This window comes from Calypte anna, chromosome W (genome assembly GCF_003957555.1).
Source record: "Calypte anna isolate BGI_N300 chromosome W, bCalAnn1_v1.p, whole genome shotgun sequence".
NCBI classification, from domain to species: domain Eukaryota; kingdom Metazoa; phylum Chordata; class Aves; order Apodiformes; family Trochilidae; genus Calypte; species Calypte anna.
Genome location: NC_044276.1, coordinates 7,956,745 through 7,968,935, shown reverse-complemented (window position 1 = coordinate 7,968,935; position 12,191 = coordinate 7,956,745). Strand labels below are relative to the sequence as shown.

Genomic DNA, 12,191 nt, shown 5'->3' with positions numbered 1-12,191 from the left:
CCACCAGGATGTTCAGCCTTGGTTTGCCTTCCCCCTGATTCTGACCCACAGGCACTCCATCTTATTATTACTGACTTCAACTTCCACAGAGTCAAGAGACTCTCTAACATACAGGGCTACCCCTCCACCTCTCCTACCCTGCCTGTCCTTCTGAAGAGCCTGTAGCCACCCATGGCAGCACTCCAGTCATGGGAGTCATCCCACCACGTTTCTGTGATAGCAACTACATCATAGTTTTCCTGTTGCACGATGGCTTCCAGCTCCTCCTGTTTGTTGCCCATGCTGTGTGCATTGGTGTACATGCACTTCAGCTGGGCTGCTGGTTTGTCTCTTAACTTGGGCTGTCCACCCTTGGGCTCCGTTCTGGAGAGCCTGGTTTCAACCCCTTCCCCTTCAAGCCTAGTTTAAAGCCCTCCATTATCACAGAATCATCAAGTAAGGAGGGATGAGGAAGGACTTTTGACAAGGACTTGGAGTAACCAGACAAGGGGGGAATGGTTTCAAACTCAAAGAGGTGTTATTGACTTGAGATATGAGGAAGAAATTCTTTGCTGTGAGGGTGATGAGACACTGACCCAGATTGCCCAGAGAATCTCTGGCTGCCCCATCCCTAAAAGCTGCCTATTCAGGGCCAGGTTGGATTTGGCTTAGATTGGGTTTAGAGCCTCCTGGTCAAGTGGGAGATGTCCCTGCCCATGCAGGGGGTTGGAGCTAGATGATCTTTTAGGTCCCCTAAAACACAAACCATTCTTTGATTTGTGGCTCTACAAGCACAAAAGTGATGGTTATGGGTTGTATAAAATACCCCCATGAGTCTCAAAGGGGGGATTTGTTTGTGAAAAAAAACATTTAACATCCACAAAGGTTATTCCACTCTTAAAAACCTGAAGGGCTGGTATAATGGGGGTGGGGAGGAGGGAATGGGAGGACAGACTTCCTGACCTGATCACAAAACAAAGACCTCAGGAGCCTGGAGATAAGAAGCTGTTGAATCAGTGCTTTCAGGTGTAAATCAGGAGGACAATGACCAAGGCAGCCTTCACTGCCCTGAAGGATCTTCTTTGTCTTTGGTCTGCATAGCAAACCATAAAGTTTTCTCTAAAGGGTTTCAGGCTTTGGGGAAATGTCTCCTGGCACATTTTCTGGGCAGATCTTAATAAACCAAATATCTCTGCTCTAGGTGGGGATTGGTTTTTAAAACAGGAGACAACTGACAGAAGCCTGACTGCAGGCTGCTTGAGGCATCCTGTCTCATGACCCGTGGTATCACAGAGGTTTCAGGAGAGCTCATGAAGCATCCCTCCTAACAGAAAAGGAGCAGTAATGCTCCTCTGAAGAGCTGTGCCAGCTCCTGGAGTCTACAGCCAGGCAGAAACACCCGTGCCCCAGCCCCCAGGCTCCCTGGAAGCAGGACGAGCGGCACCAGAAACTCTGCCTGGACAGAACCAGGAGGGTTTTGGGGAGAAAAGCCTCAGAATCAGCTCCTCAGACACCCAGAGCTTTTGTCAGCTGTGATATTGAGCATTTCAAGCACACACTCTCAACAAGCAGCCACAGTGCTCTGCCATCAACGTCTTCAAGCAGGGGAAGGAAGCTCTGAGAGCTGCAGGGAAGAGGAGAGGGGCAGCTGAAAGCAGTCCTCGAGGGGAGAGCAGTGCTGGAGCAGAGACACCTTCCCCTCTGGGGAAAGGAGAGAGGGAGGAAAAGGGAGAGAAACTGAGGGGCTGGAAACTCAACTGCACAGCTGGCATGGAACAGCCATTGCTGGAAAGGAAAAGCAATGAAATCTAGACACAGAGAGACAAAAGCTATCTCACCTTCCTGCCCCTTTCCCCAGCCATGCTCACGTTGCTCAAATGTGACTTCTTTCTAAAATTTTATGTATTTCAGTGAGTAACTAATTTCACCCTGGTACAGAGTGCTCCTCTATGGGCTGCAGATCCACATCTGCCCCTCCATGCTCCTCCATGGGCTGCAGGGGACAGATGCCCTCTCCCCACAGCCTGCAGGGGAACTTCTGTTCTGGCCCTTCCTTCATTCACTGACCTTGGTGTCTTGTGGAGGGCTGGGAGCAGGCTTCCACCTCATTCTCCATGGACATCTCGGGCATTTTCTACCACAGACATTCCATGGTAAACCCAGGGCAGCTGCTGACTCCTGAGGGAGGTTCTCACCTGGTAATGGGAAATCCAGGTCTCCACAGCCCTTATATACCTCCAGGGTCACCATGGAGACCCCCATGACAATGGTGTCCAGGCACCAGACCCTGCATCACAAAGCCTGGTGCTGGCTGTGGAGATGCCCAGGCCTGGATAATAGCTGTGACTGTGTCACAGAATCATTGGAATCATGAAGGGGTTGGATTGGAAAGGTTCCAACTCACTGCATGCATGGGTAGGGACACCTCCCACACAGCTGAAGCCAACCCGGTCCCTGTCCCCATGGAACTCTCTTCTTAATCCCATCCAACAGCATCAGCCTCAGTCAGAGCTGCGGACAGCCAGCTGAGTATCAGCCAGCTGTGTGCCCAAGTGGTCAAGAAGGCCACCAACATCCTGGCTTGTATCAGGAATAGCATGGACAGCAGGAGTAGGGAAGTGATCGTGCCCATGGATAAGACAGGAAAAAGTGTTGGTACAAGTGTTGGACACTGAGGCACTGTCACATCCTTCCAGAGGACTTTGGATAACTGATGGCACTGTGACCCTCATCATCTCATGAACTTCCACCCACCACATCACCCACCTCTTCAATCCAGACATCACAGTCTGGCTTACAACAGGACAATGGTAGAGCATGTCAAAGGGCTTGCTAAAGGCCAGGTGCACCCCATGCCTTTCTGTCCCCTGCCCACTCTGCTTCAGCAATCCCCTCTAGGTCCTTCACCTGCCTGGAGCAGGATGGACCCCATCACTGTCCCAGGGACTGAGGTCATAGAATCATAGAATCCTGGAATGTTAGGGGTTGGAAGGACCTCTAGAGATCATCCAGTCCAACCCCTCTGCAAAGCAGGGAATCACCCAGGGCAGGTCACCCAGGAACACACCCAGGTATGTGTTGAAAGTCTCCAAAATAAGGAGACTCCACAGCCTCTTGGGCAGCCTGTTCCAGTGCTCCCACAACTCACAGTCAAGACGTTTCTCCTCATGTTGAGGTGGAACTTCCTATGTTCTGGCTTAAATCCATTGTTCAACTGAAAAGAGATTGGCCCCTTTTGACACCCACCCCTCAAACATATATAAACACTCATAAAATGCCCCTCAGTCTTCTTTTCTCAAGGCTAAGCAGACCAAATTCCTCTCACTCTTTATTCATAGGAGAGATGGTCAAGTTCCTTAATCATCTCCTATCACTCCCTTAGACTCTCTCCAGTAGATCCCTGTCCTAGTAGAACTGGGACCCCCAAAATAGCATCCAGTATTCCAGGTGTGGTCTCACCAGGGCAGAGTAGAGGGGTAGAAAACAACCTAGATCTGCCTTTTGCTGATGCACTGCAGGACACCATCGGCCCTCTAGACTACCCATTTGGGTCATCCCTTTGCAGAAGGATATCAGGTTAGTCAAGCAAGATTTCTCCTTAGTAAATCAATGTTGGCTGCTCCTGAGACCTTCTCTGTGTTTGCATATTCAGAGCACTGAATATTCTCCTTTCCTACTCATTATAGGACTACATCTACCATTGCAGAGATATGGAATCCACTCAGTTTTCACAGAAGTTTTCTGCTTCTCCTCTTTCATCCTCCTGTGTGGTACTGACTGTGGCACAATGGACTTCCAGTACCTGTGGAGAGCCTAGTGGAATCCTGAAGAGGGACTGCTTCCAAGGGCCTGGACTGATAGGATGAGGAGAAATGAGTTTAAGTTAGGAGTTTCTTTGGATGGATGTTAGGAAAAAGTTCTTAACCATGAGGTACTGGAAAAATGAACATGTTTTCCAGGGAGGTTGTTTGAGGCCTCATCCCTGGAGACATTCATGGTGAGGCTTGAGGAGGCTCTGGGAAACCTGATCTAGTTTGAGGGTGTCTCCAGTTACTGCAGGGGGGTTGGAATGGAATATCCTTTAGAAGTCCCTTCAAACACAAATAATTATGTGATTCGCTGATTATAAGACCTTTGGCAAACTTCATTTCAATGGAAAGTGCCCAGAGCTTTGCAGAATGGGATTTTGAGGCCCCAAGCCAATGGCCAGTCTGGAGAGTTAATGGGCAGGCTCAGTGCTGTGAAGACTGTGGGCAGTAAAAGGAGTTATCCCGGGGGTGCCTGAAGGGTGGGTTTGGGCATGGTGGAGCTTTTCTTCACAGTGGGAAACAGCTTGGGCAGGAAAAATGGCCCAAAGTGCAGCTGGGGATGCCTGGAGTGGAAAGCAGAAGAAAGAAATGTCACTGCAAGGGCCATGCTGGGGAATACCACATCCCCAGAAGGAGCCTGGATCAGCCCAAGGCTCTGTGTGCCAAGGCAGAGGCAGGGAGGACACAGAGATGTCAGGAGACAAAGGGGACAGCAAGGTGGGGCAGGCAGGTGAAGGAGCAGAGCCTGCAGGGCAAGAGGCACAGGGGATGGGACAGCCCAGGACAGACTGTGGTGGAGATGAGAGGGAAAAGCTGTGGAAAAGCTGGAGCCACACTTGGCAGAGCCAAGCTCTCCATGACTTTGCTGATGGCTCTTGTCTCTGTCCCTGATGGCCATGGGGAGACAAGTGGAGCTTCCAGCAGCACTGGGGCTCAGGGCCTCCTTGTCCACGTGCAGGAGACTGGGAGGTGCCGTGCCATAGTCCTGTCCTTGGCATTGCCCATCTCCACATCCCAGTGCTTCCAGGAGAGCCCTGAGGGCTGAGGGAGGGAAAGGATTTTCCTTGCCAGGGGCTAGGGCTCAGGGCTGGCACCTTTGGGGAATGGGCCCAGGGCTGGGCCCTTTGCAGTCCTGACACACAGCCAGGCTTCCTCAGCACCAGAGCCACCTGCACCTTCCTTTTCCCCACCTGCCATCACTGCCTCCTGGTTCCTGCTCCCCCCACACCCTGCAGGGGACGTATTCTCAGGGCTGTCCCTCAGGGGGACCCAGGCACACGGCAAGAAATTCTGGACTTGGACTCTGCCTTGGACTTTCTTGTTGAGAAAGAAGCTTCTGCAGCTTCCGCTCATTGCCTGTTGAGCAATTGTCCTGGGCTCAGCATCAACACCCCAGAGGCATCCTGACAGTTGTGAGCTGGGCTCCTGGGGTGGAGGGAGCTGCTGGCAAGTGGGCAGTGCTGCAGAGAGACAGCTCTAGGCCAGAAAAGGTCCTCTGCAGAGCGAAGCAGGGCTGAGGGCACTGCCAGGGTATCTGGGGGAGATGAGGAAGGCAGAGAGAGCTTCAAGGGGGGGGAAGATGGAGGGGATGAGTGCCAGCTCAGTGGAGGAGAACCTTCCCAGCTTCTGACATGGTGAGTGTCTGGTGCAGGGCAGTGAAGCTGGTGCAGTTCCTGGAAGTATCTCCTAAAGCTGCAGAGCCAGAACTGATGGGAGCTGTATAGGGGGGAAGGGGCTGGAGGTGGAAGGGGAATTGTGAAGAGGAGTGAGGGTGTGTGTGCAGGCAGGGGTGCCCAGGGCTGTCCTTCAGAGCAGGGTCCTGCAGCCCAGGGGCTGTGTGCTGGGGCAGGGACACTGCTGCATTCTTGCCAGGGGCAGCTCTCAGCCTGCCCGGGGGAGCTCCCTGGTGCTGGCAGAAGCTGTGGCTGGCAGGAGACAGGGAGCACGGGGCAGCGTCCTGGTGCTGGTGAGAGTGGGATGAATGACTCGGGGCAGCTCATATCTCCAGCTGATGCCCAGAATATTTCTGAGGGAACTTTTCAGGACTCCCTTCAGGACAGGGCGTTCGTGCTCCAGTCTGGGCTCTCCTCAGGCTCTTCTTCCACTTGTCTCTGGCTCAGCTTAGGGGGATGGAAACTCAGATATGCAGGGGAGAGCAGGGCCTGAGACTCTTCTAGCATCACCTGGAGGGGGAATGGGAACCTCGGAACGTGCCTCCACCCACCCACCGCCAGCAGTTCAGCTCAGGCTCACCTTTCCATTGTTTTTAGGTGTTATGTGCCCTGTTCTTTAGCCTCTGGCCCCCCCCCGGATGGCTGCAGGGCAGAGCTGGGCACCTAGGGGTTGGGCTCTGTGAGCAGGGGCAGGAAGTGAGACGGGGCCAAAGAACTAGGTCCTGGCTGGGGCAGCTCCAGGCAGCAGATGTGTCCATGGCAAGGAGGTGTCCATCTTCCCTCTGCCCTCTGGAGCTCTGGGAAATGCCCTCTGTGAGGCTGGGGAGGAGGTGACCCTCCCTTCATCAGACCAGCTCCCCCTTCTCTGCATGCAGCCACAGGCAATCCTCTTGCCTTGTTCTGTTCTCCCCGAGTGCAGCAGAAATGCTGAGGGCTCGAGACATCCAAGAACATTCCACAGGAGAGATGGGGAGAGCTGAAATAAAAACCCAAACCTCCCTGAAACAGCCTTTTTCCACCCTGGTTCCTTTGTACTGGGAATGCAGATGCAGGCGACCCCTGTTGTTTAGCACTGCTTTCATGTGACAAACTTTACCACTAACAGTATCTCTTTCTTGGGTGTTCCTATTGAGCTGCAGTCTGCACTCCAGAAGGAAAGAGATGAGAGCAGAATAGTTGGAGAGACCACATGTCTCTACTGCTTTACCAAACTGACCCTTTTCTTCCAGATTTCCCTTAAAGGCCAGCAGATATCTCAGGCATATCTGCCTTTAAAATACTCATCATTATTTTTTGGGTAAGTAGAAGAGAAAAAATGAAATCTTTCCCTTCAGGTATGATCTGCAGGCTGGTACATTGGGGGTAAAAATTCTAAGATATTCGTGGATGTCTAGAGTGGATTTAAACTGAATTCCCCCCGTGTTCCTTTTTACCAATTTCTTTTGGGCAGGACTGACACCTGCATAGCCAAGGGTGCAGCCCTTTCTCCATATGACCCCATCAGCCAGCACCAACCACAGCTCATGAATGGGACTTGCCAAAATTCTTCCTCTATGGAGCAAGATGCTTTGGGGATTTCTGTGAGCAACTAAATATATCTGCCAAGAAAATTCTGACATTACTTATTTAAGATTTTCTTTCTCTGACAGTGCACTATGCCCAGAGGCATCAGATGCCCAACAGCAGCTCTATCAGCTCATTGCATTTGCAGACAGGCAGGAACTGCAGCTCCTGCACTTCTGGCTCTTCCTGGGCATCTGCCTGGCTGCCCTCCTGGGCAACGGCCTCATCACCACCATCGCCTGTGATCACCACCTCCACACCCCCATGTACTTCTTCCTCCTCAACCTCTCCCTCCTTGACCTGGGATTCATCTCCACCACTCTGCCCAAAGCCATGGCCAATTCCCTCTGGGACAACATGGACATCTCCTACAAGGGATTTGCTGCTCAGATCTTTTTTTTCCTCTTTTTTATTATAGGGGAGTTTTATCTTCTCACCGTCGTGTCCTACGACCGCTACATGGCCATCTGCAAAACCCTGCACTACAGGACCCTCCTGGGCAGCAGAGCTTGTGTCCACTTGGCAGCAACTGCCTGGGGCCCTGGGTTTCTCACTGCTCTGCTGCACACAGCTAATACATTTTCCCTGCCCCTCTGCCAGGGCAATGCCTTGGACCAGTTCTTCTGTGAAATTCTCCAGATTCTTAACTCTCCTGCTCACACACCTACCTCAGGGAAATCTGGGTTGTTATTTTTGGTTGCTCTTTAGGATTTGGCTGTTTTATTTGTATAGTGATGTCCTATGTGGAGATCTTCAGAGCTTTGCTGAGGATCCCCTCTGAGCAATGACGGCACAAAGCTTTTTCCACGTGCCTCCCTCACCTGGCCGTGCTCTCCATGTTTATCACCACGGTTATGTTTTCCTACCTGAAGCCCCCCTCCATCTCCTCTCCATCCCTGGACCTGGTGGTGTCATTTCTGTACTCGGTGGTTCCTCCAGCAGCGAACCCCCTCATCTACAGCATGAGGAACCAGGAGCTCAAGGGTACTGTGTGGAAACTGGTGACCCGATTGTTTTCATAAGTAATAAAATCCCATTTTCTTATGCATATCATTTACAATCTATCTCATATCATTCATAATGTGTCTCATCACAGACTCAGCCTGCCTTCAGGGACTTCTGATGATGGAGACTTTTGGCTCTTTTTTACATGTGATAATGGTGTGCAAAAAGGAATCTTATTGTTTGTATCATTTTCAGTTCTTTATCTTCCTTTGTGGTGTCAAAGAGGCTGCTGGAAAGGTTTTGTTTTAATAAGATCTTTGCTCTCTGTGCAATGAAAGACATAAAGGATCCATCAGTGACTTCTTTACCTGATGTTCTTTTACTGAGATTCCTCTGATGTAAGGGTTGGAATCAGCAACACCTGGAGTCTTCTGAGAAGGAGTTTAGAAAGCAAGGGGGTTCACTCATGACTCAAGGAGAGGCCTTTCCTCATTCGTTTTACCTGATCCCTGATCAGTCCAACCCTGTCTTTGCTCCATTTCCACTGTCCCTCTACAAATCATTGCCTCATATCCCTGTGTCAGCTACTCCAATTAAAACCCCTACATATCCTTTCCACATAGTAACAGAGCAATCCTTGACATCAGATCCTATTAAGTCACAACTTCTATATTAAAATCACCTCTTCCTGATATCTTTGTCACACGACAAAGTTCAGGATGGCTAGGTCAGAAGTCCATGTCTGTGCCAAAGAGATGTTAGATCATGGAACAGATCCTCCTGGAAGCCATATCAAAATTTATGGGGGAGAGGGAGGTGATCTGAGGAAGCCAAAATAGCTTCACAAAGGGAAAACTGAGCCTCACCAACCTCCTGGCCTTCTGCCATGGAGTAATTGCAGCAGTGGAGAAGGGAAGAGCTGCAGACATAATCTACCAAGACTTGGTATGATACCCTACAACATTCTCTTTGCTGAATTAGAGAGAGATGTGTTTGATGGATGGACAGTTGGATGAGAAAGGAAATGGTCTGATGATTTCATGCAGATAGTTATGATCAGTGGCTCAGTGTCCAGGGGGATGCCATTAATAAAGGATGTCCCTTATGATTGTAAAGATACCTTCTAAATAGTAGTGGATGTCCTCTTTACTAATTGACATCTTCATCAGTGACAGAGACTGTGGGATCAAGTGATTCCTCAGCAAGTTTGCAGATGACACCAAGCTCAGGGGCACAGTTGATTCACTTGAGGGTAGGGATGACAACCAGAGGGACCTGGACAGATTTCAGTAGTAGGTCTCTGCAAACCTCATGTACTTCATCAAGGCCAATTGCAAGGTCCTGCACCTGGGAGGAGGAAATCCCCACTGTCAGTAAATACTGGGAGATGAATGGATTGAGAGCAGCCCAACAGTAAAGGACTTGGGGATCTGACTGGGTCAAATCTTTTATGACAGGGTAACCCACCTAGCTGATCAGGGGAAGCATGTGGATGTAATATTTCTGGACATCAGGAAGGCTTTTGGTACTGTCTCTCATAGCATCCTCCTGGATAAAATGTCCATCATACAGCTGGACAACCGTGCTATGTGATGGGTGAGCAACTGGCTCACAGGTGGAGCACAAAGAGCGACAGTGAATGGGGGTCACATCAGGCTGGTGACCAGTCACTAGTGGGGTCCTTCAGTGTGGGAAAAAAGTCTGCGGAGGCTTAAGGATTCCATGTACACATCAATATGATCGTATGAAATCGTTTATTAACAATTTGCACTCACTTATATAGAGAAGCCTTGTTTACACCATCATATCATGCAGGTGGCTTTGTATTCCAATTACACATTCCATTCTCACGGAACCACTCTTCTCACATAATTATTTTCCTCTTCTGTTGCCAATTAAGTTATCTCTTTCCCATTAGCTCATTTTTAGAAAACCTCTAACTAGGCCTCAGTAACCATTAACCCAATGTAGCCTAAGCTGAAGTAAGTCAGGATTGCTCACAATCTGCATATTTCTGAACTGTTTCCCCAACATTTCAGGGCTCCATCCTTGGCCCAATCCTCTTCAGCATCTTCATCAATGACTTGGGTGCAGGAATGGAAGGAATCTGAAGCAAGTTTGTGGATGAGAGACCTTGGCAAATTAGAGAGATGGGCAATCAGCAGGCACAGGAAGGACAAGTGCTGAACCACAAGTTCAGCAAGTGCTGAATCACCAACCACAAGGGCAAGCGCTGAATTCTGCACCTGGGATGGGGCAACCCTGGTGGCAAATACAGACTGGGGAACGAGTGGCTGGAGAGCAGAGATGAAGAGAGGGACCTGGGGGTCCTGGTTGATGGCAAACTGGACATGTGCCAGCAGTGTGTTCTGGCAGCCAGGAGGGACAACCGTGTTCTGGGGTGCATCAAGCACAGTGTCACCAGCCAGCCCAGGGAGGTGACTGTCCTGCTCTACTCTGCACTGGTACAGCCTCACTGTGAGTACTGTGTGAAGTTTTGGGCACCCCAGTATAGAAAAGACATCAAGGTGTTGGAGAGTGTCCAAAGGAGAGCAACAAGGATGGTGAAGTGAGGCAGTACAATCTCGAACTGTTGGTGCCGAGCAATTGTTGATAGAACGGTTCGACCATGGGCCCTGGGCTAAGCGCAAGGACAGCTCTGCGTAAAGCAACTTTTGTAACTGCAGGGACCAGTACGTTAGAACACTCGAAGGTTAAGGAGTAAGCAAGACGATTAGATTAAGGGACTCGGCACGATTGTTATGTCTACAAAGAAGCTCAAATGTGTGAAAGACAAGCTTTGTTAGTTAATTGTTGCTAAATGCTTTGTAGCCAATCAAGTTAAAACGTGTGTAACAAGATGTAGAAATCACCAATCAGCAATATGTATACGTGGTATTAGCTCTTAGATTAGTGTATAAATATCGCCTTCTGATTCAATAAAGTTGGACATTTGTTTGCATCAAACTGGGTCCCTGTTTTGGACTGCAACAAATGGTGACCCCCCGACGTGATCCGGATTGAAGATTATCCGGCCGCAGGTCTCCAAGAACTCGAGAGTGAAGAAAAAGGCTGAAAGGAAGCCGATAATTGTGGTGCGCACCCTCATCACCTCCTTGCGATTGGCAGGTGAGCTTGGAGAAACTTTTTGTTATGGGTTTAAAAGAAGAACGAGACGTTTATTATACTTTAAAGACTTTACTTAATAAGGATAAAAAAGTTATACCGGGCCATGATCTAAAACTGCTTTTAAAATGGACTCGTGAGCATTTTTCTGACATCAATTCGGTCTCTATTTATGAGCCTACATTTTGGGACGAGGTCGGAGTTAAATTATGGGATGCCACTACACGGGGCGATAATGAAACCGCCAAACTCTTAGCACCTTGGCGAACACTTTTTGAAACTTTAAAAGGGAAAGACTCTACTACTTCATCTGACCCCCCTTCCGCCCCCCCGCTGCTAACCACTGCCGCTATGGTAAATGTGGATTCTGAGCCAGACCCCTTTGACCCAGACCCTATCGATCTTGAATCAGAGCCTGACCTGTATCCTGATGACTATAATGACCCGCGAAGTGTATGGGCGGCGATTAAAGTTGAGGCACAAAAATCAGGGAATATGGACATTGCTTGTTTAATTGAAATCCCCCCAAAGCCGAAACCACGTAGGACAGACAGAGGATCCATGATAGCTGCGCCTGTGTTGTATGCTGGGAAGGGGCGACCTCAATGGACCGCGCTGAATTTCTCTATTGTAAAAGAACTTCGCCGCACTGCAGCAGAAAACGGCTTAAGCTCTCATTATTTTCAAGGCTTGTTTGCAAACATTTGTGAGGGGCATGTACTTACTCCTTATGATTTAAAATCTATTGCTGCTCTTCTCCTAAATCCCGCGCAACAATCATTATGGGAATCGCGTTGGAGAACGGCGGCAGAAAAACTGCTACAGGAGTATGCAGCCGGAGATAACCAGCAGCTGCAAGCCCTTACAATTAATCATCTCATGGGTACGGCTGAGTTTGGCGACCCCGCGAGACAGGCTCGAGATGTTCCGAGAAGGGCACTGATAGATAATATGCATATAGCAAAAAGAGCCTTGTTGCAAATCCCTGACGCAAATAAGCCTGAAAAAGCCTTTACAACAATTTCTCAGGGGCCAAAGGAATCTTATATGGATTTTATTTCAAAATTGCAGGATGCCCTAGAAAAACAAGTTGATA

At 49.6% G+C, this 12,191-nt stretch overlaps 1 pseudogene; it reads left to right on the top strand.

Moving 5' to 3' along the window:
- The window catches only part of LOC115600061, a 39,975-nt pseudogene extending 31,929 nt beyond the window's left edge, over positions 1-8,046 (top strand).
- The last annotated feature ends 4,145 nt before the right edge of the window (positions 8,047-12,191 follow it).